Raw genomic sequence first — 26,412 nt, forward strand, 5'->3', positions numbered from 1 at the left:
ATGCGGGTTTTCAAATTCGATGACAAGGATGTGAAGTTTGACAACTACACAGGACGAAAAGATATCTCCAAGGCACTTTCTTTCATCAGGAAGTTTGAAGTTGTTTTTGCCAATGGGAACTTCACCGAAAAACCCAAGTTTCCTCATGTTGGGATGCATCTCAAGGAGACATCACCATGGTGGTTAGCCAAATTTCTCGAAGGCACACAAGCTAGAATGTGGACTCAATTCAAAGCTGAATTTTATGAACAATTTCTTCCGCCTGATTTTAAAAAGGACATTCGGAAGGAATGGGACTAGCTTGCCCAAAAGGAACATGAGAAAGTCACGGCTTATGTTGACAAGTTTTGATCGGTCACAAATTCACTTAGTCTACATAAACTATAAAATGGACATTCTTTTATTTGTGAAAAGCACCAACAAGCATGAAAAGCACTCAAAAAGAAAATTTCTACACTAAATTAAACCCTAACTTCCCTTTGGATGGGTCATTATATAGAGATCTTGTATATCACGTGCATTCAAGAGGTATTTTGTAAAACTCCTTATTCTCCATTTTTTGGGGCATGTAGAGACCCCTTATGTACCAATTTTCTCAATAAAAAAGACCCCTTATGTACCAAAACTTTAGGTTTTCAGTTTAAAACACCCTTCTGTATGTATATTTTATGTAAGTTCATCAGAGATTATAACCCCTTCTATTGAACTTCATTCTATTCTGCAGATTAAGAATCCAGCCTTGCTTTCCACAAAAAGGTACCAAAAAGCATAAAAAGCAAGGAAATTAAAATTTCCCAACATTGCACAATAAGAACTCCAAACTAAAAATTAAACTAATGTACATCATAAACGTAATTTTATTATTCTTTTAAAAGAGAACAAAAATTGGGGATTCTACATCCTCCCGCACTTGGAAGATTTGAGGTGTCCTCACTTTAGCATAGAAATAAAATAACCAAGTCACAAACCCTCTATAACTATAGGTTAAATTGAGTACTCTATAATATATTTAGTTATGATCATGTCCACTAAAGATTTTGATTACAATAGCATGGAGTAACGTTGGAGCGTTAGCTAAATTAGAAGGTACCAAAAAATATTCATTTTCTCCTTGATCTTCAAGGCTGTGTGAACCCAAACATTTGATTGATTTCCTCCACCTTTAGTATTCTGAGTTCTATTAGCCTGAGCTACACGTCTTGAAGTTGAACATTGATAAGAATGTTTTTATGCCACATTAGGTCTAGGCTATGGATTTTTAAAGTCTCTATTACTGTCTATAGTCCCAACATCATTTTGTCTTGCAAGTTTATAATTTGTTGGGTCATTAAAATGGACAATCTCGACAGACATGGTGAGGCTCAAAAAACTTGAAGCAAAGGTGATCCATTATTGCTCTCTTATGTAACATGGCTCCAAGTTTGAGAATGTGAAGATCTACTCGCATCCTGTAGTCGAGGTCTTTTACTATCATTCAATATTTTGAGCTCAATGAGCTTTTTTGCATCAACAAAATTTGCAAAATTTGTCAGGCGCAAGCTTTGGACCCTAATATTCAAATTATTTGTAAACCTAGTACAAAACATTTGAGGTCGTTTACTATCATTCAATATTTTGAGCTCAATGAGCTTTTTTGCATCAAGAAAATTTGCAAAATTTATCAGTGCAAGCTTTGGAGCCTAATCTTTAAATTATTTTGTAAACCTAGTACAAAACATGCTACCTTGACTTCCCGAGTCATACCCACTGGAGGTACTTGACAATGGTCAAGAAATTTTGATAATATGACTTTAAGTCTCTAGTTTCTAGAGTACAGTCTAGAAATTCATTTGTGCAATTAGAGTGATATATCCGAGAAGGACATTTGGAAGGAATGGGACTAGCTTGCTCATAAGGAACATGAGAAAGTCACGGCTTATGTTGACAAGTTTTGATCGGTTACAAATTCACTTAGTCTACATAAACTATAAAATGGAAATTATTTTAATTGTGAAAAGCACCAATAAGTATGAAAAGCACTCAAAAAGAGAATTTCTACATTGAATTAAACCCTAACTTCCCTTTGGGTGGATCACTATACAAAGAACTTGTATAGCACGTGCATTCAAGAGGTATTTTGTAAAACCCCTTCTTCTTCATTTTTTGAGGTATGTAGAGACCCCTTACGTACCAATTTTCTCAATAAAAAAGACCCCTTAAGTACCAAAACTTTAGGTTTTCAATTTAAAACACCCTTCTGTATGTATATTTTATGTAAGTTCATAAGAGAATATAACCCCTTCTATTGAACTCACATTCTATTTTGCAGATTAAGAATCTAGCCCTGCTTTTCACAAAAAGGTGCCAAAAAGCATAAAAAGCAAGGAAATTAAAGTTTCCCAACATTGCACAACAAGAGTTCTAAACTAAAATTAAATTGTACGCCATAAACATAATTTTATTATTCTTTTAAAGGAGAACAAAAATTGGGGATTCTACACCCTCCCACACTTGGAAGATTTGAGGTGTCCTCACTTCAACATAGAAATAGGATAACTAAGTCAGAAACCCTCTATAATTATATTTTAATTGAGTTCTCTATCAGATATTTAGTTATAATCATGTCCACTAGAGATTTTGATTACGATAGCAAGGAATAATGTTGGAGCATTAGCTAGCCTAAAAGGTACCAAAAAATATTCATTTTTTCCTTGATCTTCAAGACTGTGTGAACCCAAACATTTGATTGATTTCCTTCAGCTTTAGTATTTTGAGTACTATTAGCCTGAGCTTCACGTCTTGAAGTTGAGCCTTGATAAGAATTTTTTAATGCCACATTAGGTCTAGGCTATGGATTTTTAAAGTTTCTATTAGTGTCTATAGTTCCAACATCATTTTGTCTTGCAAGTTTATAATTTGTTGGATCATTAAAATGGACAATCTGGACCCACATGGTGAGGCTCAAAAAACTTGAAGCAAAGGTGATATCTTATTGCTCTTTTATGTAACATGGCTTCCAAGTTTGAGAATGTGAAGATCTAGTTGCATCCTTTAGTCCAGGTCTTTTACTACCATTCAATATTTTGAGCTCAATGAGCTTTTATGCATCAAGAAAATTTGTTAGGCACAAGCTTTGGAACCTAATTATCTTCAAAGTATTTTGTACACCTAGTACAGAACGTGCTACCTTGACTTCCTAAGTCATTCCCACTAGAGGTACTTGACAATGCTCTAAGTCTCCGGTTTCTAGAGTACAATCAAGAAATTTTCATGCAATCAGAGTGATAAATTCTATTTTTATAATTCTTCTTTAACTACACTTTAATATGGGCATAAGTTGTTGTGTTTGGATTGATATTATTCTCATCATGATCCTTTCAACAATGCTTGGCCATGTACTAATGGTATGCCTCTCCGTACATATTCAGTCCAAAGATGCAATTTTGCATGCTAGCCTCTCTAACCTTCGGCCTTTCACTATTTGACACTCATCGAGTTTCAACACAAAAGCGACTTTTGTTCCAAGCACTACAAAATAAATAGTGCTAAGACCTTAAACTTCAGAGTCTATGATAAGAATAATACCAAAAAAAAAAAGTAAAGTGTGTCACCTTCTTCAGGTAACTCGTAAAATCTAAGCATGGCTTCTTGAAGCCTTCTAAGATCCACGAAAATATTGTTACACATTGTGTAAGGAAAGCCCTTCTCCGAAGGTCTTATGGATTGTTTCTTACCTTTTCCCCTTGTATTTGTTGCGCACGAAGCATAAAGGGAAGTTGGCATTGTGTCCTCAATGTGTAGGTATGTCCCAATGCGGGAGAACACATCTTCGTTTGTGGCCTTCTTTGTGAGCTTGACCTTGTGAGGAACGAGAAATAGGTTTTCCACAATGCCATGTTCTTTGAGGGCATCCTTTAGGAGTTGAAAAATAGTCTGATAGGCTTTGGTGCTGATTCCAACCTCATCACAAGCTTGTTGAACATCATCATCACTAACCACATTTCTTAATTTACGCATAAGGTCCTTGGTTACTGCATCCTTAATGTGCTTACCTCCAGGTGATTGTAAGATAGAAATCATGTCCTGGGTTATTGAGACAACTAGTGAGAAGGTTGACTCGATCATCTTGGCTTGTTCCACCACATGCCTCCTGGATGAAGTTTCTAGCAACAAATAAACATAAATGTTAGAAAATAGTGTGAAGTAAGAATGCATCATGCAAGTAAAGACCAAATCACCTTGTGGCTGTAACTCGTCATTTGCGTGCTCCTCCCGAATGTGAAAGAGTTTCAATGGATGAATACGTGCATTTGCGTTCCCTTGCACCAAGGAGTGTTTCTTTCAAGTATGTGATGGTGTTGGTAAGCTTCTGGATGTGGGACTCCTTTTCTTGCATTTGTTGTTCAAGAGTTTTAACTACCCTCTCCGAAGAGGCAACACTCTCTTGTAATGCCATCGTCTTGAGGTGAAGAGATTGACATTCGTGCATCCACATATGCAAAGAAGCACATGCACCCATACACAACCGCTTGCAATAGCCTAACAAACCTGCTTCTCCCCTCCCAAGAAATTGAAGAAATGTGGAAAGTCTATTAAACGGTGGATGGAAGCGGCTTATAGGATCGTAAGGATACAAATGGCCATCCACCCAAATGTCAACATTGGTCTCACAAGCGGTGCGATGTTCCTGTGATGACCTTTGATCACCTTCACTAGTGGTCTTTGGTGCAAATGCCGTGGGTAAGCGAATATGTATGCTTTTGGTGTGCGGAGTACATGGTGGTGGAAGAAAACCATTTGTGATGTCCGTGAGCACCATGGAAGCTGTTGCATGAGGAAGCAAATGATGAAAAGATAGAGGGGTAAGGGTAGAGAGGTTGAGGAAGATGGGAGGAGAGAAGGGGGGAGGGGGAGGAGGAGGAAGGTAGGGGCACGGAGGGAGAGGAGAGGGAGAGAGAGAGAGAGAGAGAGGAGGGAGGAGGGAGGAGGAGAGAACAAAATGTTTATTACTTTTTGGAGGAAAAGAGTTTTGAAAAAATGGACTTTCTAAGCTTGTGGGTTAAAAAATGGGTCAAAAATGATTTTTGGATATGTATATATGTTGGGAGGGAGTTTTAAGTAAAAAACAAGTAAAAATGATTTTTTTGTTAAAAAGTCAAATTTTGTCTCTTTGTGACCCACGTTTTTGCTAATGTGGCCCCACACCCCTATGCTTCCTTCACTTTAAAAAAAGCTAGAGAGAGAAAGTAATCCTTTAGGTCCACATCCTAAATTTTTTTTAAAAAAAGGCTAGAAAAGCCTACTCAAAATTGCCTTCTTCAATGCCCTTGCCCCCTAAACCCCACACAACATTAGCCTTAATCCCTAAAAACTAGGATTCCTTACAAGGCCCATGCAAGGTTCATATTTCTCCTAATGATTGCACACTAAGTAACACACTCTCTATTGTGTGGCTTGATCTTCCTTCCTCTTCTCCAAGCTATGGGTGTTTCTCTGCAACCCTAATTCCAACAATTGGTATCAGAGCAGGCTGCATCCTCCCGAGCTTACTCGCCAGCTACTCCAGCACACGCCTACTCACTTTCTCCGATTTCAGTGAGCTTTGGCGAGCGTTCCCAGGTCGACAAATATTTTGGGAGTACTTGTAGATCTTAGTCTACTCAGATTTTTGATTCAGGCTCATTTCGGCCTTCGCTTCCACTATAGGCAGTACTACACAGGCTATTTTGTCATTTTGTGCAGAATTTCTGTCAGTGCGGTTTTCTGCATAACAGGTGCTACGGTTTGTGCTATATAGCACAGGTTGTTCCCACTCCATTTCTCCTATTTTCGGGCAGTTTTCACATCAAGTGCAACATTTACCATGGCTGACAACAACAACACAGATGTGTTCAAGAAGTTTGATGCTGAGGATAGGTTGGATGGGGTCAATTACCCTATATGGGGTTATATGATGCAACACATTCTTTTGTCAAAGGGCATCCGGAATATTGTGCAATGCATTGATGTACGTCCTGGTTCTGAGGATGTAGGCGATGTTGAAGATGTTGCAGGTCTTGCTGCAAGGATTGCTGCTGTTAGAGTTGTTTTGCCTATGACAGAACAAGCTCGTTGGGATGTTGAGGATGTGCAGGCTCATGCACTGATTGCGTTGTCTGTGAAGCGCACCATTGTTCCTCACATCCGTTCAGCAAAATCTGCAAAACAGGCTTGGGATATTCTGGATGGTCTATATGCAAGTCGTAATGAGGCTAAAATTGCTTTGCTACGTAAAGAGCTGGAGTCGAAGATTATGCATGAGGAAGATGATATGGACACTTTCCTTGATAGTGTCAAGGATATCAATGAGCAACTTATTTTTGCAGGTGACGTCATTTCAGACAGTTCCCTTGTGCAGACTGTTCTTGATGCCTTACCAGATTCCTACTAGACTTTTGCTAGTACTTGGAGACTGATGACCCAAGGAAATCCTGAAGTTGTCAAGTTTGATGCATTATGCACATTGCTGTTGCAAGAGTCACTTTCCAAAAAAAACAAGACTAGACAGTGTGTAGTTGAACAAGCTTTTATTGCTTCTCAAAGAAAGGGAGGTAACAGCAATGCAGCCACTTCGTATGGTTCTGTTGCGAGTGGAAAAACTTATGTTCCTAATGCTTTTGTTGGCAGCACTTCGTCTGGCAATTCTGGTGATAAGGGTAAAAAGAAGATGCGTTGCCATTATTGTAAAGCTAATGATCACTTGATCAAGTTGTGTCCTAAGTTGAAGGCCAAAGAGGCTAAGAAGAAAGAGGGTGGTTCCACTGCAAATGTTGGTTCAAATGCAGGCATTGTTGAGTCTTCTCTGAACGGAGACTGTGTTGCTGATGTTGATGCAGAATGGGCTTTTAGCTTAGAGTGCACTTACAATCCTGCTGTCCATGATGCATGCTTGTCAGTTGTTTGCTGCAGATTCACATGTGTGGTATTTTGACAGTGGTGCTACAAAGCACATTACCTCACATCGTGGATTGTTCACCTCTCTTGAGTTTGTCCCTCATGGGAATTCCGTCGCTTGTGCCAGCAATGCCTCTTATCCGGTTCAGGGAGTTGGAAAGATTGTGCTTACTGCTGCAAATGGAAGTTCCTTCACACTTGTTGATGCACTTTATGTACCTGGGATCAAGAAGAATGATCTCAGTTTTGGTGATGAAATTGTTGCATCTGGCCTTTTGTGTTGTGGGCTGTATAAGCTCACTTTGTATGACAAGTTTGGACAAATTATTTCAAATACAGTTGCAGATTCAATGCATGGCATGATAGAAAGCCTTCTATTACTCCATATGAAGCATGGCATGATAGAAAGCCTTCATATGCAGTCTATTACTCCATATGAAGCATGGCATGATAGAAAGCCTTCTTTTGAGCACATGTGTGTTTTTGGCTGTTTGGCATATGCTTTGGTGCCACAAGTGCAGCGCATAAAATTGGATGATAACGCTGTCAAATGTATTTTTATTGGTTATAGTGCTGAAAGCAAAGGTTACAGGTTGTATCATCCGCAAACAAAACATATTCTAGTTTCACGGGATGTAGTGTTTGTGGAAGATTCTGTTCATCCCTTGCTGTCATGTACTAGAGACAGTAATGTAAGCTCAGAGGACATTTATGACACTTTGTTGCCTCTTTTCAGTGGTGGAAATACGAATGTAAATTCCAATGAGGCAAATGTACAGCCTATGGGGGTTTCTGAAAATGTTACAGATCAGCCTATTACTGATGCAGGGGTACATGATGTACCTGACGAGGAAACGGCTGAAAATGACCAAGCTAGAGGTATGCCAAAATGGCTAGTGCACACTTTGCGTGACAGTAAATTGGATGCACCTTGGTCTAGTCGTACTCGTTTAGGCTCTCGCCATGCATCTTATACATCAGATTGTTAGGCTTTGGCTGTGTCTAGATTACATGATGTTGAGGAGCCTCTGTCTTATGATGAAGCACAGAATTCACAAAATTGGATGGCTGCCATGCAATCAGAATATGATGCATTAATAGAAAATGACACATGGACTTTATGTGATTTGCCTCCGGGCAAAAAGGCCATTGGTACGAAGTGGGTTTACAAGTTGAAACGCAAGCCAGATGGTGAGATCTATCGCCATAAGGCTCAACTTGTTGCAAAGGGTTATGCACAGCAAAAAGGCAAAGCTTATGAAGAGACTTTTGCTCCCACTTGTCGTATGACTACTGTACATTTTCTATGTGCATTGCTAGATCATTTTGGTTGGGATGTACATTAATCAGACATTGTTACTACTTTCTTGAATGGTGACATATTTGAGGAAGTTTATGTAACGCAGCCTCGCGGTTTTGTCATAAAAGGACAACAGAACAAAGTGTGCAGATGTAAGAAGGCTTTGTATGGGTTGAAGCAATCTCCTCATGCTTGGTATGAGAAATATGACACTCATTTGGTCAAACGAGGCTTTCGTAACAGTCCAACAGAAAGCACATTGTATGTAAAGCGTGAGGATGATGTACTTCTCATTGTGGTTCTTTATGTCGATGATTTGCTGATCACTGGACCAAATGAAAGACATATTGCTGAATATAATTAGGCTGATTTGAATGCTACTTTCAAGATGAAATATTTGGGGTTGTTGCATCATTACTTGGGTATACAGTTTAAGCAGTGTGATGGTGGTATTGCCTTATGTCCGAAAAGTTACATAGAATCATTGCTATGTAAGTTTGGACATGAGGATTGCAAACCTATTGCCACTCCCATGGAAACAAATTTGAACTTGATTCTACATGATGCTGGCGATCTTGCTGATGTCACTCTTTACCAAACTGCTGTTGGCTGCCTCATTTATGTATGCAACAGGAGGCCATATATTCAGTTTGTAGTCTCACAGGTCAGCAGATTTATGCATAGCCCAGGGTCTAAGCATTGGCAGGCTGTCAAGAGGATTTTACGCTACCTTAGTGGAACTTTACATCTTGGCTTGTTTTATCCCAAGCGGGGATCATTGCTGCCAGACTTACATGCTTTTTCGGACTCAGATTGGGCTGGTTGTTCTGACACGCGAGTGTCCACAAGTGGTTTTTATTTCATGCTTGGTAGTTCATGTATATCATGTTTGAGCAAGAAGCAGCTAATGTGGCCACTTTGAGTTGTGAGTCTGAGTACAGGGAAGGCTTCACAGCTATGGTTGAGTGTGTATGGCTCAGACGCCTTATGGCTGATTTGGGTGTTGGAGAGGACACTGCCAACACTATCTACACTGACAATCAGAGTGCATGGGGGAACAAGGACTTTGTGTAGTTAGTACATACACACCTCTTAGGGGAATGCACTAATGGATGCTCTCGATCATAACCAAGATAAAAGCGTTAGTGACCTTGAACCAAGTGTGAATTAGAGAACTCCCATTTAGTTTGATGACTTTGACTGGAAAGTTTGAATCAATAAGGAAAGATATTTCGGGGATAAGGGTTCCATATGAAAAAAGTGAATGCTATCACCCCCTTGAGTTGGCATTGAAGAGCATGAGGAGTCTTGTATTGGTGTCGGTCTCAAGCAAGAGGGATGCCAAGAATTGTGGTGTATCCATTTGGAGATGGTGCAGCCAGTGGTTTTTGGCATGGATCTCACAAGAGATATCAGAGTGCAGTTTCTATCCTTGGTCGGATAAAGATTTTAGTAGAGGTTTTGTAGAAAGAGAGTGAGGTACAGAAAAAAATGGCATGAAACTCTCAAGAAGGACACCTTCTCAAAAATTGTGCTCGAGCAAACAAAAGTAAATAATGGCAAAAGGAATTCTTGAGAAGAAGATGTTCTCAAAGTTGTGCAAGAGGAAATGGAAATAGAAACTCTAGAAGATAAAACCATGCTAGAGCATTTTTTCCACCTCATCTTTCCTGCAAAATGGATTGTTTCTTTTTAAAAACACAAATGGTGAACAAGTTATAGTGCAAGATAGAGCAAGAGAAGCTCCTTGACATTACTCACAGACTAGAGATCTTTTGTAACAAACTTTTGTAACAAAATCAAATGTTAATAAGATCATTGTGGAAATTAAGATTTTTAAGGAACAAGGAAACACAAAAAAATGAGACTTAGCAAGATAAGTTCAAATATAATCTCCTTACTAAGAGATTGCAACTCAAGCCTTGGCCTATGGGTAAGGAGTTGAGAATATCATTGGCTAGTAGGTACACTATTTTCATAGACAATGAAGGCATAAACCTTGTTTTTGAACTTAAAGGTCATTCTAGTTCTCATTCAATTTTGTGTACTCAAGATGGAAACATTATATATATATTAAGAAAATATAAGGATGGAGTGATTGAGAAAAAAAAAATCAAGTTATTGCAATCAAGGGAATGTAATATTTGCAAACAATAAATACTAGAATGGTAAGAGGACACTTTTATGTCCTTAGACACTTTTTTGTCCTAATAAGTGACCATTTTTCTTGAATTATTTGAAGAAATGAATTTCTAGGTGCTATATATCCACAAAGTTGCCTTATGAGATGGAAAAAACTTGACTTTTTTTTTTGGAATATTGATCTCACCATTAACCTTACTCTTGCACAACATTTTTGAACTTAAATTGTGTGAAAAAACGGATCCTGTTTTTGGGGTTTTTTCAAAGTTTTGCAACTATACCACTCTAAACTTCATGTTTGTGAGGTTTAGATTGCTAGAGGATAATCCTTCATAGTTCTCAACATGTTCTGATGCTTCTAGGGAGAACTAAGTGTTAAAATTGAAACTTATGACCAACTTACAAGAATTGCATAATCCTGTTTTTTGGCCAAAATTAGCTCTTTTATGATTTTTTGGTCGCTTTCTTGATATCCAAATTCAATTTTGATTGTGAAACTGAATGTATAACATAAAGATAATCTTCCTTGAGTTTTGGGGTACCTAATATGCTATATAGCATAGAATATGATGATAGTTGTATTGATTGCTGACGAATACGAGACATTTTAGAGTAGGAAGTATAAATTTCTCAATATTGCTAGTTTCTTAGGCCAATTACGTGTATTTTGTTGGTAGTAACCATATCTAAATCATAAAATACAAACTTTGCTAGATATTGAGTAGTTTTTATGGGTTTTTAGAGGTCATAATGCTAAACCCAGTTTTTTCATGTTTGTTATATTTAGTACTTTATCATTGTTCCCAAGGTTCCACTTAGTAAGAGATCAATTATCCTTTTGACATACTCCATGAATCCTTTTAAATCCAAAGGCCCAAATGAAACTAAGAAAACATGTATATAGTATCTGTATTGAGGGTGACTATAGAAACTTTGATGATAGGTCGGCAGAATGACAAAAATACAACTTCTTGTACACGTTTTTTGCCCAAAAAAAAATTAGTGAGGTAAAATCAACCATATGTTTTGATCACCAACCCATTGAAGTTAACAGGGCATTTTATCTCATGTCCTACAAAAATCCCCACTCTTATTCATATGCAATCAGCTGTAAGAAATGGCTGTTTTGGGCAAAATGCACTGATCCATCAACTTTGGCGGTTTGTAGTGACCAAGAGATGAGAAATTTTACAAGTTTCTCATTTTTTCCATATGTAGTAGTTCTTGAACTATAAGTCTTCAAAATGAGTGGATCTACTATGGCTTTGGAATTTTTTCCCAAAACCTTAAAAGGACACTTTTGTGTCCTATTAGGTTATCAGACTAGTGTTAACACTAGGTTGGTAATGGGCACTTTTATGTCCTGTGAAGTGACCATTTTCCTTGAATTATGTCAAGAGTTTCAAAATGGATTTTGAGGTGCTATCTATCTAGAAAGTTGTCTCATGAGCTGAAAAAAACTCGACATTTTTTTGGAATATCAATTCCATCTTTCACATTGTCCTTGCACAACATTTCACAACCTAAACTGTGTGAAAAACGGGTCCTGTTTTTGGATTTTTTTCAACTTTTTGCAACTATACCACTCTAGAATTCATGTTTGTGAGGTCTATAATGCTAGAAAACTATCTTTAGTAGTCCTCAACATGTCCTGATGCTTCTAGGGAGAAATAAATATTAAAGTTGTAAGTTCTGACCAAATTACAAAAATTGTCAAATCCTATTTTTTAGCCAATTTTAGCTCTTCTATGATTTTTTTGGTGGATTTCATGATATTCAAATTCATTTTTGATTTTCTATGTCGCATATTGTAACATAAAGCTAACATTCCTTGAGTTTTGGGGCACCTAATACCCTATTTTGCATAGTACATAACGATGGTTGATTTTTTCAATTATGGAAGAAAACGAAACCTTCTAGTATATCAAGTATAGCTTTTCAATATTGTTAGTTTCTTGTGACAACTACATGCATTTTGTAGGTAGTAACCATATCTAGTCATAAGAATCAAATTTGGCTAGATATTGAATAGTTTCTATGGGATTCTACAACTCATAATGTTCAACCCAATTTTTTCATGTTTGCTGTATTTAACACTTCACCTTTGTCCCCAAGATCCCCTGGGTTAGAGATGTATTATTCTTTTGACATGCTCCATGGCTCCTTATGAACATAAAGGACAATAGGGAACTAAGGAAACATGCATATATTATTTGTATTGAGTGTGGCTATAGAAACTTTGATGATAGGTTTGCAGAATGGTAAAAATTCAACTTTTTTGTACCTATTTATTTTGGCAAAACAAAAAGTAGTGAGTGAGAAGCAATCATATGTTCTGATCACCAACCCATTGAAGTTAACTAGGGAATTTATCTCAAGTCCTACAAAAATCCCTAATCTTATTTTTATGCAACAAAACGTAAGAAATGGCTGTTTTGATGAAAATTCACTGGTCCATCAACTTTGGAGGCTTGGTGTGACCAAAAGATCAGAAATTTTACAAGTTTCTTATTTTTTCCATGTTTAGTAGGCCTTGAACTATAACCTCATGAAAGGAATTTACAAAATGAGTGGATCTACCTTGGTTTTGGAGGTTTTTTTCAAAACCCTGAAAGGACACTTTTATGTCCTGTTAGGTTACCAACCTAGTGTTAAAGAAATCAAGATACAAGTACATTGAAGAATGAGCAAGGCTCCTCTAAAGTATTTAAGGTTAATCAACCGGTGAAGAGACTTAATAAAGGTATATTCAAGTATGCCATCAACTTAAATAATCCCAAGAAGGAATCACTTGGCTTAGAATCTAAAATATATCAAGATATATTGACAAAATAGCACCATAGGAAGCTAAGAATGAATTTAACTATATTTGTCAAGTGGAATCAAGTAAAGAAGGACTCAAGACAAGAACCAAGATCTTAAATACGATGAACTTGTTAAGAGATACAATGAACACTACAAGAGATACTTCATATTAGCGACGCTCGCAGTGCGATGTTCAATAGTAAAAACCCAGGGGCGTCGCTATGGGTGTCACTAAGTTACAAGTAAACTAGCGACGCCTATAGCGACACCGATAGGGGTAAAAAAACAACCGAGAGTGTCCGAAAGCTCAGCTCTCAGATCTGAGTTTTCGGCGCTCAAGCAAGCAAAGGTAACCCGCGCTCTCCCTCTCTCTCTCTCTCTTTCTTCTCCACACACACACACACGATGAGAGGAAGGAGAGCCAGGTATGCTCCTTCCCTCTCCTCTCTCTCATGTTTCCTTCCCCTCTTTCTCTCTCTCTCCCTCTCTCTCTCTCTCACACACACACACACACACATACACATTGTGTTTTTGAGAGAGAGAGAGAGAGAGAGAGAGAGAGAGAGAGAGAGAGAGAGAGAGAGAGAGAACATGCATAAACAAAACACACACACACACACACACACATGCATAAAGAAAGAATGCATACACACACACATTGGGAGAGGAAAAGAGAGAGAGAGAGAGAGAGAGAGAGAGAGAGAGATGTTACCATATACATGTGGTAGTGATGTGGTGAACACACTAGGACCACCGGGGCATTTTTTCCCTCTTTTGGAGGTTTTTTCCCCCGAGCATTGTATATACGGCCATCACTCTAGGGCTATCTATCTTTCTATTGCACACTTAGTAACACACTCTCTATTGTGTGCCTTGAGCTTCCTTTGTCTTCTCCAAGATGTGTACGTTTCTCTGCAACCCTAATTCCAACAATTTGTATCAGAGCAGGTTACCTCCTCTTGGGCTTAGTCGTCAACAGTTCCAGTACACGCCTACTCACTTTCTCCAATTTCAGTGAGTTTTGGCGAGCTTTTGCATGTCGACAAATATTTTGGGCGAGCTCGTAGAGCTTGGTCTGCTAGATTTTTTATTCGGGCTCATTTTGGCCTCCGTTTCCACTACAGGCACGTCTTTGCAGGCAATTTTGTCATTTTGTGCAAAATTTCTGTCAATGCCATTTTCTGCATAACAGGTGTCTTATAGTCTTCTATAGTTTGTGCTATATAGCATGTGTTGTTCCCGCTTTGTTTCTCCTATTTTTGGGAAGTTTTCACAACAGGTGCAGCATTTACCATGGTTGACAACAACAACATAGATGTGTTCAAGATGTTTGCTGCTGAGGGCAGGTTGGATGGGGACGATTACCCTATGTGGGCTTATATGATGCAACACATTCTTGTGTCAAAGGGCGTCTGGAATATTGTGTAGGGCATTGATGTACGTCCTGCTTTTGAGTATGTAAGCGATGTTGAGGATGTTGCAGGTCTTGCTGCAAGGATTGCTGCTATTAGAGTTGTTTTGCCTACAGCAGAACAAGCTTGTTGGGATGTAAAGGTGCGTAGGCTCATGCATTGATTGCGTTGTCTGTGAAGCGCACCATTGTTTCTCACATCCGTTCAGCAAAATCTGCAAAACAGGCTTGGGATATTCTGGATGGTCTATATGCAAGTCGTAATGAGGCTAAAATTGCTTTGCTGCGTAAAGAGCTGGAGTCAAAGATTATGCATGAGGAAGATGATATGGACACTTTCCTTGATAGTGTCAAGGATATCAATGAGCAACTTATTTTTGCAGGTGACGTCATTTCAGACAGTTCCCTTGTGCAGACTGTTCTTGATGCCTAACCAGATTCTTACCAGACTTTTGCTAGTACTTGGAGACTGATGAACCAAGGAAATCCTGAAGTTGTCAAGTTTGATGCATTATGCACATTGTGTTGCAAGAGTCACTTTCCAAAAAAAAACAGGAATAGATTGTGCAGTTGAACAGGCTTTTATTGCTTCTCAAAGAAAGGGTGGTAAAAGTAATGCAACCACTTCTTATGGTTCTGTTGCGACTGGAAAAACTTATGTTCCTAATGCTTTTGTTGGCAACACTTCGTCTGGCAATTCTGGTGATAAGGGAAAAAAGACGATGCGTTGCCATTATTGTAAAGCTAATCATCACTTGCTCAAGCTGTGTCCTAAGTTGAACGCAAAAGAGGCTAAGAAGAAAGAGGGTGGTTCCACTAGAGATGCTCCTTCCACCACAAATGCAGCCATTGGTAAGTCTTTTATGAAAGGAGACTGCGATGCTGATGTTGATGCAGAATGGGCTTTTAGTACAAAGTGCACTTACAATCCTGCTGTCCATGATGCATGCTTGTGAGTTGCTGTAGATTCACATGTGTGGTATTTTGATAGTGGTGCTACAAAGCACATTACCTCACATCGTGAATTGTTCACCTGTCTCCAGTCTGTCCCTCATGGAAATCCAGTCACTTGTGCCAACAATGCCTCTTATCCGGTTCAGGGAGTTGGAAAGATTGTGCTTACTGCTGCTAATGGCAGTTCTTTCACACTTGTTGATGCACTTTATGTACCTGGGATCAAGAAGAATCTTTTGTCTGTATCCGCACTTTCTTGACTTGGACTTGTAGTCATATTTGTGGATGACAGATGTACAGTTCATGATCTCAGTCTTGGTGATGAAATTGTTGCATCTGGCCTTTTGTGCCGTGGGTTGTATAAGCTCACTTTGTATGACAGGTGTGGATAAAATTTTGCAAATGCAATTGCAGATTCAAGGGCTATTTCAGATGCAAAACTTTGGTATGCATGCTTTGGTCATCTGAATTTTGCCAGTTTTCTCGTTTGCAGAAATCTGATATGGTTGCTTCTTTGCTGCCTCTTGAAGCAACCGTCAAACATGTTTGTGAAGGCTGTATTCTGGGTAAAATGCAGCGTTCTAAGTTTCCAAAGGATGGTTTCAATTAGGGTCACATGTAGGTTGCATCTTGTGCATAGTGATGTTTGTGGGCCCATGTAAACTCCGTCCTTGGGCAATTACCCGTACTTCGTGACTTTCATTGATGATTACTCCAGGCATGCATGGGTATTTCTGCTTAAAGAGAAATGGGAAGTTTTTATGTGCTTCAAACATTTCCTGGCCATGGCTGAAAATGTCTCGAAATGTACTATGGGCACCCTCCATTCCGATCGAGGGGGGGAGTATATGTCTCATGAATTCAATGAATTTTTGGCTAGTCATGGGATAAAACACCAATGTACAATGCCTTATACACCTCAACAAAATGGTGTTGCTGAGAGGAAAGACAAGTCACTTACGGAAATGGCACAATGTATGGTCAAAAGTCAAGCTTTGCCACATTCTTTTTGGCTTGAGGCCATCATGTGTGCCACTTATGTACTAAACAGGTGTCCTACAAAAGCTTTGCAGTATATTACTCCATCTGAAGCATGGCATGATAGAAAGCCTTCTATTGAGGACATGAGTGTTTTTGGTTGTTTGGCATATGCTTTGGTGCCACAAACACAGTGCAGAAAATTGGATGATAAGGCTGTCAAATGTAATTTTTTTTGGGTTATAGTGCTGAAAGCAAAGGTTACAGGTTCTATCATCCGCAAACAAAACATATTCTGGTTTCACGGGATGTAGTGTTTGTGGAAGATTTGGTTCAGCCCTTGCTATCATGTACTAGAGACAATAATGTAAGCTCACAGTACATTTATGACACTTTGTTCCCTCTTTTCGATGGTGGAAATACGAATGTAAGTTCCAATGAGGCAAATGTACAGCCTATGGTGGTTTTTGAAATGTTACAGATCATCCTATTACTGACGCAGATGTACATGATGTACTTGATAAGGAAATGGCTGAAAATGACCAGGCTAGAGGTATGCCAAAATGGCTGGTGCACACTTTGTATGACAATAAATTGGATGCACCTTTGTCTACTCGTACTCGTTCAGGCTCTCGCCATGCATCTTATGCATCAAATTGTTACGCTTTGGCTGTGTCCAACTTACATGATGTTGAGGAGCCTCTATCTTTTGATGAAGCACATAATTCAAAAAATTGGATGACTGCCAACCAATCAGCATATGATGCATTTATAGAAAATGACACATGGACTTTATGTGATTTGCCTCTTGGCAAAAAGGCCATTGGTACGAAGTGGGTTTACAAGTTGAAACGCAAGCCGGATGGTGAGATCGATCGACATAAGGCTCGACTTGTTGCAAAGGGTTATGCACAGCAAAAAGGCATAGATTATGAAGAGACCTTTGCTCCCACTTGTGGTATGACTACTGTGCATTTTCTATGTGCATCGACAGCTCATTTTGCTTGGGATGTACATCAATTAGATATTGTTACTGCTTTCTTGAATGGTGACATATTTGAGGAAGTTTATGTAACGCAGCCTCGCGGTTTTGTCATAAAAGGACAAGAGAACAAAGTGTGCAGATGTAAGAAGGCTTTGTATGGGTTGAAGCAATCTCCTCGTGCTTGGTATGAGAAAGCTGACACTCATTTGGTTAAACGAGGCTTCCGTAACAATCCAACAAAAAGCACATTGTATGTAAAGCGTGAGGGTGATGTACTTCTCATTGTGGTTCTTCATGTCGATGATTTGCTGATCATTGGACCAAATGAGAGACATATTTCTGAATTTAAGGCTAATTTAAATGCTACTTTCAAGATGAAAGATTTGGGTCTGTTGCATCATTACTTGGGTATACAGTTTAAGCAATGTGATGGTGGCATTGCCTTGTGTCAGAAAAGTTACATAGAGACATTGCTAAGTAAATTTGGACTTGAGGATTGCAAACCTATTGCCACTCCCATGGAAACAGATTTGAAGTTGATTCTACATGATGCTGACGATCCTGCTGATGTCACTCTTTACCAAACTGCTATTGGCTGCCTCATTTATGTATGCAACACGAGGCTGGATATTCAGTTTGCAGTCTCACAAGTCAACAGATTTAGGCATAGTCCAGGGTCTAAGCATTGGCAGACTGTCAAGAGGATTTTTCACTACCTTAGTGGCACTTTACATCTTGGCTTGTTTTATCCCAAGGGGGGATCATTGCCACCAGACTTACATGCTTTTTCGGACTCGGATTGGGCTGGTTTTTTTGACACGAGAGTGTCCACAAGTTGTTTTTGGTTCATGCTTGGCAGTTTATGTATATCATGGTTGAGCAAGAAGTAACCTACTGTGGCCACTTCGAGTTGTGAGGCTGAGTACAAGGTAGTCTTTACAGCTACGGTTGATTGTGTATGGCTCAAAAGCCTTATGGATGATTTGGGTGTTGGACAGGACACTACCAACACTATCTACACTGACAGTTAGAGCGCATTGGCGATTGCGAGGAACCGAGTTTTTCATGCTCTCACAAAGTACATTGAGGTGCATTACCACTATGTCAGGTAGAGGCTCTCAGCAGGAGAGATCAGTTTGGCTTATGTGCCAGCACAAGACAACCTTGCAGATATTTTCACAAAGGCAATGTCTCGTGAGAAGCTCGAAGCTTTCCGCAAAGCTTTGGGCTTTCTCCCCTTTGTGGACTGATCATGTCCTCAGGGCATGGCACTTCCCTTTACTCATGTGCCAACTCTCGTTCACCGCATCACTCCAGGGGGGATTTGTTACCATATACATGTGGTAGTGATGAACAAACTAGGACTGCCGAGGCATTTTTTTCCTCTTTAGGAGGTTTTTTCCCCCGAGGATTGTCTATACGCCCATCACTCTAGGCCTATCTATCTTTCTATTGCACACTAAGTAACATACTCTCTATTGTTTGCCTTGAGCTTCTTTCGTCTTCTAAAAGCTGTGTGCGTTTCTCTGCAACCCTAATTCCAACAAGAGAGAGAGAGAGAGAGAGAGAGAGAGAGAGAGAGAGAGAGAGAGAGAGAGAGAGAGAGAGAGAGAGAGAGAGAGAGAGAAGAAGAAGAAGAAGAAGAAGAAGAGAGTTTTAACGTCGTAGGAAACTATCCCAAGAGACCTTAAAGATCTAATCGGCGAGGAGTTGAACTCAAGACCTGTTATTCAAGAGGGAAATGGCATAACCAATCTACCACACTTAGGTGATAGAAAGGTTGTACCATTTTCCTCTTTTTATTGGCGCACACACACACCCTCACACACACACACACACCCGAGAAGAAGAGACTTTTAATGTCGTAGGAAACTATCCCTAGAGACCTTAAAGATCTAGCTGACGAGGAGTTGAACTCAAGACCTGTTATTCAAGAGGGAAATGGCATAACCAATCTACCACACTTGGGTGATAGAAAGGTATACCATTTTCCTCTTTTTATTGGCACACACACACACACACACACACACACACATCCCCAAGAAGAAGAAAGTTTTAACATCGTAGGGAACTATCCCAAGAGACCTTAAAGATCTAGTCGACAAGGAGTTGAAGTCAAGACTTGTTATTCAAGAGGGAAATGGCATAACCAATCTACCACACTTGGGTGATAGAAAGGTTATACCATTTTCCTCTTTTTATCGTTTAAGATTAGGTTAGATTAAGATTAAGTTAGATTTAGATTTATGTTAGATTAGATTTAGGTTTATTTAGGTTAGATTAGATTAGATTTAGGTTTATTTTGCGTTAGATTTACGTTCGATTAGTTTAAGTTTATTTACGCGCTTTACATTTAGATTTACATTAGATTAGATTAAATTTAGGTCTATTTTGAGTTTAAGTTTAAATTAGATCTAGATTTATGTTCGATGGACCATGCGGACTAGAAATTCCACGAGAGTCTAGCGGTGGTGGTTGTTGTGGCGAGGAGCACGTCGTTCCTGGAGCTCATTTGTTGCAGAGTCCCTAGGAAACACCGAGGAGTGTCCATCCTTGTGAGACTGCTCAGACTACATCAGAGGATTATACCGCCTATGCGTTTGAGAGTGGTGTCCTGGCCATTGCGTCGTAGATGCCTACAGAGTGACCCGAACACTGCATCGGGGCTGCCTAGAGGCCTAGACGATGAGCATTCACCGGACATGGTTGCTATTGTTCATGGGAGGGACATGCCGAAGGGATACACCTACCTCATCAATCGTATGTCCGATGAGATCATTATGACCCCTGAGGGGAAGCAGGTGATGGGCCGCATACGACAGTTGTGTAGACAGGTTTTCTAACACACTATAGTCTGTCATGGTCTCTTGGAGGGATCAGGATAAAGCCTCCAAGGATTATATTATTGCTATGCTACATCAGGAGTTTCCAGTTCCCTCTTTGGAGAATACATTTGACGATGCTTGGATTAGGAGACGCCTGCGCGACTACATGAAACATCGGAGGTCAGATGCACAGATGCCATACCTGACTGGTTTGAAAGAGAGGAGTGGGTCATGGATCAATGGGGTGGAGAGGTGAGATTACTAAACTCTTGCATTGAAGTATTTGTATATGTGAGGCCCATTAACATCTACGTAGCTAGTAGCCCCATTGGTATGTCTTTTACCCTTCAATGGAGCGAATCACCACATGTTTAATTAGGTTAAATTTAAGATTAGATGTTGGATTGAGTTTTTATATTAAAGTCTACCTTTGAGATTACGGTAAAAAAATTAGAGTTGGACGAATGGTGAAAAGATCTACTGTGAAAAGATGTTAAGATGTTGTGAAATGCTACAACTAGAGAAGAGGCAAAGGGGTTTTGTCCACTACATGCACTATCTTGTACCCACAAATATAGGCATTGACCAATAAAGACAAGATTATAACCCAGTGGTTCTGATCTCCGTGCACTTCTAGACCGAGGTGTGTGGGGATTGGACATGACTAGAGAATGTGAGGTAGTTTACAATGTGAACAAAGAGAGAGAGAGAGAGAGAGAGAGAGAGAGAGAGAGAGAGAGAGAGAGAGAGAGAGAGAGAGAGAGAGAGAGAGAGAGATAAAAGACGAAGAATGCCAATATAAGATTAAATTTTTTGTCCAAGTTATAAGGTTTTTACCCTCATTATGAGTAGTGACGAGGATGTGGGGCCGTCCAACCAAAACAACTATCTCTCAACGAGGATCTTATGTCCTTGTAATCAATGCAAGCATACTATGCGACGGACAAGACGCGTTTCTTTGCAACACGTTCACGAATTTGGCGAGTTCAATCCATCTATTCTAGATCAAGTTGTTGCCAATTATAACTCGTCGGACTCTCACGCTGGCGAACAGGCAGCAATCTTGCAAGCCAATAGACGTGTTCGCAAGCACTTTGGTCAAGCAGCATATGTGAGGCCACAAGATGTAGCCTCTGACAGCTCGGGGGATGATCATGTAGACCACATTCCCAACGAGGCAATGTTTGAGCCCGAGATCGATGAAATGATTGAGACAATCATGGATTCAAAAATGCTTATCTATGATGATATGAAAGTGAATCCGATACGCCATTGTATGATGGAGCACGTGTGTCTAGATTGAAGGCGCTCCTGGTTCTTCTCCACATGCAGAAAAAGTTTGGATGGAGTGACACTAGAGTTACAGCGCTTTTCAGGTGATCTATTACAATTAGTTTACTTTAATAAAAAACTCTAGATGTATAATGATCTGATAGAGTTTTAGACAATTGTATCGTATTTTTTTCATTGTGTAGATTGCTCAAAGAGCATATACTGCCAGCTGATAATAAGATGCCAGATTTCAGAGAGGAAGCAAGAAAGATTTTGTGAAACTTGGGGATGGATTACAATTTGATCCACGCTTGTCCTAACGACTGTATTCTTTTCAGAGGGAAATACATAGACATGGAGAAGTGTTCGAAATATGATTCCGAGAGATATCGAGTAGATCTCCACGGAACAAAAATTCCACAAAAGGTTTTGCAACATATTCCTCTGCTTGCTTGCATCAAGCATTTCTTTGAATGTAAGTCCATGGCCGCCCTAGCATCATGGCATGAGGAGAATAAATCTTCGGATGGTGTGTTACGAATTCCTACAGATTGCGCAGCCTGGAAACATATAGATGAAACATGGTCGGATTTTGCCAGGGAAACTCGAAATTTGCACCTAGGCCTGGCTACGGATGGCATAAATCCATTTGGTCAAAGATCAACATCTTACAGTGTATGGACTGTTGTCATCGTCAACTACAACATTCCCCCGTGGTTGACTACAAAGAAGGGGCACCTCTGGCTAAGCTTGTGCCCGGGCGGTATAAAGTGAAGAATATGGATGTGTATCTTCGTCCACTATTGGAAGAGCTACAACAATTGTGGATTGGCATAGAAGTGGTGGATATGAGCCGACACACAGGTCGACAGAATGCTTTGATAAGAGGCATTCTAATGTGGACCATGCATGACTATCCCGGACCAACAGAATGCTTAGGTGATTTACACTTAAACTTAAACACTATAAATCTTAGTTTTTCTCAAGCTTATCTATTATCATGTGTATACATGCAGGACTTCATACAAGCGGATACAAAGCATGTGTCACATGTGGACCTAGACTGAATGCACGTCGAGCGCCCTCATTGAAGAAGCAAATCTACGAAGGTCATCAAGTGTATCCTCCAGAGAATCATGTGTTACGCGATGGCTTTTTGGGAAGAGAGCCACCGAGGATGTCTGCACAAGCATGGTTAGAGCAGAAGGAGATGTGTGATGACGGTTTACCTCTAGGGATGAAGAGACTATCTCTATGGTACGATATTGGCCACGACTCATGATCAATCACTTGCTCGATCAAATGCACATTGTCAAGAATGTGGGTAATCTACTATGGGACCATCTGACCGGCAAGAAAGATACTTTGGGAGCTGGGTTGACCTTAGAAATGTGGATCGTATGGAGCATTATTGGCCGCAAATAGCATCCGATGGATCAATAAAACTCCCTAAAGCGCCATGGATTTTCACAAGAGCCCAAGAATGCAAAGTAAAAGAGACCATTCGATCTTTGCGGACCCCCACTCGCGTAATGCACTCGCTTCAAACGTGTTTTACTAAAGAAGGAAATCTTATCGGTTTGAAGTCACACGACTGGCATAAAATGTGTTAGGTATGGTCATAGTGGAATATATCATAGTGGGAATTGTGTAACAAAATTGTGTGTGGACTTTAATATCATTGCTGCATGTGTTTTGTAGTTTATTATACCGGTGGCCGTTGAGGGATGTTTGTCTCTTGACGTAACACAATCTACAAACTTGCAAAGTTGGTGCAATGGATCTCACTAAACAAGATCAACGTAGAGTCCATACCATTCGCCAAACTAAACGTTGTGGAGGTTGTGTGCATGTTTGAGAAACACTTTCCTACTACCATGCTAACCATTCAGGTGCATCTTCTTGTTCACATAGTTGATGAGGTGGAAATAGCTGGCACAGTGCATTCCAGATGGATGTCATTTTTAGAACATTTCATGAAAACGCTCAAGAGATATGTGCATCAGAAGGCACGTCCAGAGGGTAGCATGGTAGAAGGTTGGTTGGTATCAGAGTCCCTAGTGTACATTGGAGAGTGGCTAGACGGATTTGATAAAGCCCGGGACATGCTATGGCGAACCATAGATGATGAGCGCATATCTCGGATTGTCGTCTGCAATCTTGGTTTTGAGAAGAAGATGATGGAAGATCTAGAGGCTAAAATCAACCGATTTTGCATGCTTCACAATCGAGTGATGCAAAAGTGGATTTCACAGTATGAGGATGCAAAGAAAGAGCGACAAGGGACACGAATCGAGTGGAGACGGGGAAGACGACCACCGATGCACTATTCGACGGGTCTGGAGAGCCTACCAACATTCATGAGCTTAAGATGGTCGCACAACCAATTGAAAAGCGCACAACAGTGTGGTGAAGAAGTGATTGAGGACGAGTGGGAGTATTCTCGGGGTTGCGCGACCAAGGTAAGTTTGCAATGTACGACTAGTGACTTTCTAGATGTTTGAACGGCCACTCATAATCTTTGTTGGTTGTAGTATAAGTCAATACACAACAACATGGTGTAAAGGTCATCATTTTAGGGTGGAATGGATCGACAAAAAGCGTTTTACTCAAGATTGTGGAATCATCGCAAAATTTGAACAGTCTAGTCGACGACGGTCCTCTGATGCAGATCTTGTGGTGGCGGAACTCAATTACTTTGGCACGCTACAAGAGATTTTGAGGATCGATTATAGAGGATTTTTTGTCGACTTGTTTGACGTGCAATGGTTCAAGATAATCATGGAGGGTCGCAACGCTACTGTGCGTAGAGGAGAGTCTGGTTTTCTTGAGGTGGATTCAACTAAGAAATGGACTGACCTAAGAGACACTTTCATAGTACCCGAGCATTGTGAACAAGTATGTAAATAGTTAACATCCAATTTTAGAAGTTATATGCTTGGAAGCTTTCATGTAAGTTGTGTGGCTCTGGCAGGTGATATTTCATCCTACAAAGTCTACATCAAACTGGTGGTACGTCATAGAGATAGCCCCTTGTAGTGAACGGACGTATGAAGGCTACCATGTGCCAATCACAGCAGCATCAATGGAGGAGATCGGAGAAGATGTTCAGTCAGAAGCTGCTGAGGTGGTGCCAGACAAGCATGAAGCTACTACTCTCTATGGGGTGTATGCAGAGGATCTACAAAATGAAACGGAGAGCTCTATATAGATATAGGAAGTTATGCTGAGCTTTGCGAGGATGAGAGAGAGCCTCTTAAACCCATAAATATTGTATTTGAACAATCTACCTCCGTTTCATAATGTATATTGTATTCACGTATCTTTTTGTCCATTCTGTCTATATGCGTCATTCCGTCATTGTCTACACAGAAATCCCTCCCCTTTTATGAGTCCTCTCTCTCTCTCTCTCTCTCTCTCTCTCTCTCTCTCTCTCTCTCTCTCTCTCTCTCTCTCTCTCTACTTGTCCATGTTTTCTTCTCCATTCATTCAATAATAAGTTTAAATGTTCGTGTGTTTAATGCAGGTATGGATGATGAGGAGTTTCTTTCTTCTTTGTCACCCTAGCGGAGAGAGTGGTACCTGGAGCGTCATCACTCCAGTGCACCATCACGCATTCTTACTCCGATCGCGTCCCCCTCTGTTTCGGAGCATTCAGCGTGCTCCAAAGCTTTGGTGTCGAGGATGATATGATCTTCACACTCGTCTCATCTCGCCGGCGCTCTAGTGGTGGTGGCGGCGGTTGTTGTGGGGATTCCACCGCCGATGCCTCGGCACCGCCTTGTGCTCGACAAGGCTCTTTACCCTCCCCTTCTTTGCCCGCCCGGACACCAGCCATGGCATCACCATCTACACCAGGTTCTGCACGGCTGACGGCCGTTCCTAGCGGCTACACACCACTAGCTACTCCTCCAGGAGTTACTCCAATCGACACTCCTCGCTTCGGGGCCCAGAATCCAGTGGAGACACCTGCAGTCCGTACCCCCATCGACACACCACTAGAGACCCCTATTGGGACACCCAGGTTCATGCGTCACCGGCAAGAGGGCTTGCCTTACTCCGACGACTTCAGCAGCGGCATCATCTTGGATGATGAAGGCCAGAATGTGATCTCGTGCATGCGTGGTCTTTGCTCTCAGGTGTTTAGACACTACATACTAAACACCTGGAGTGAAGTACCAAGTGATTTAAAAGACAGATTCATCAGCATGGGTCATGACGAGTTCCAACACGGGATGACAGCTTCAATGAAGACGTGATGAAGGTTCCAATGTGCGAATACTGCAAGCACAAGCGTTCCGAAGTGCAAAAAGCAATTAAGCATGGGTGGACTCATACCAAATTGGCTGGCCAAAGAAGATTGGAAGAATGCAAAGAAAGCAGCACGCAAGAATCCGGACAAGTGGAAGCAACAAAAGGAGGCAGCCAGAGCGCGAATAGAGGCAGGGAGCTTGCACCACTTGGGGAGCGGCGGGTGGGCATCATTTGCGGCCAATTTTGTAATTATTTTCGCATTGCTCTTTCGGTTTGATAGTTTAGGGTTTAGGGATTTTTAAATTCTAACATAATGGATTCTTTGTATGTTTTGACAGTGGTCGATGTGACAAGATGTGACCCCACATCGTATGAGCGTGAGTATGCAAGCAAGAAGGACTTAAAATGCCCTGATAAACATTTTGAGTTCTCACGGCGGCATGGTTAGTATTAGGGTTTACTCTTTTATATTTGTTGTATTTTTTTATAAACGTCGCTATATGTTTATACTTACAGAAAGCTGTCTTATTGTTCTTTTTTTGCAGAATCCGACAGATACGCTGCTTGGCGATGA

General features: G+C 40.4%; 1 pseudogene; it reads left to right on the forward strand.

The window, feature by feature from the left end:
* LOC147463434 (uncharacterized) lies at positions 1-26,412 on the forward strand (annotated as a pseudogene).

The sequence above is a fragment of the Adiantum capillus-veneris genome, chromosome 2 (genome assembly GCF_014529385.1).
Source record: "Adiantum capillus-veneris isolate H3 chromosome 2, ASM1452938v2, whole genome shotgun sequence".
Lineage (NCBI taxonomy): Eukaryota > Viridiplantae > Streptophyta > Polypodiopsida > Polypodiales > Pteridaceae > Adiantum > Adiantum capillus-veneris.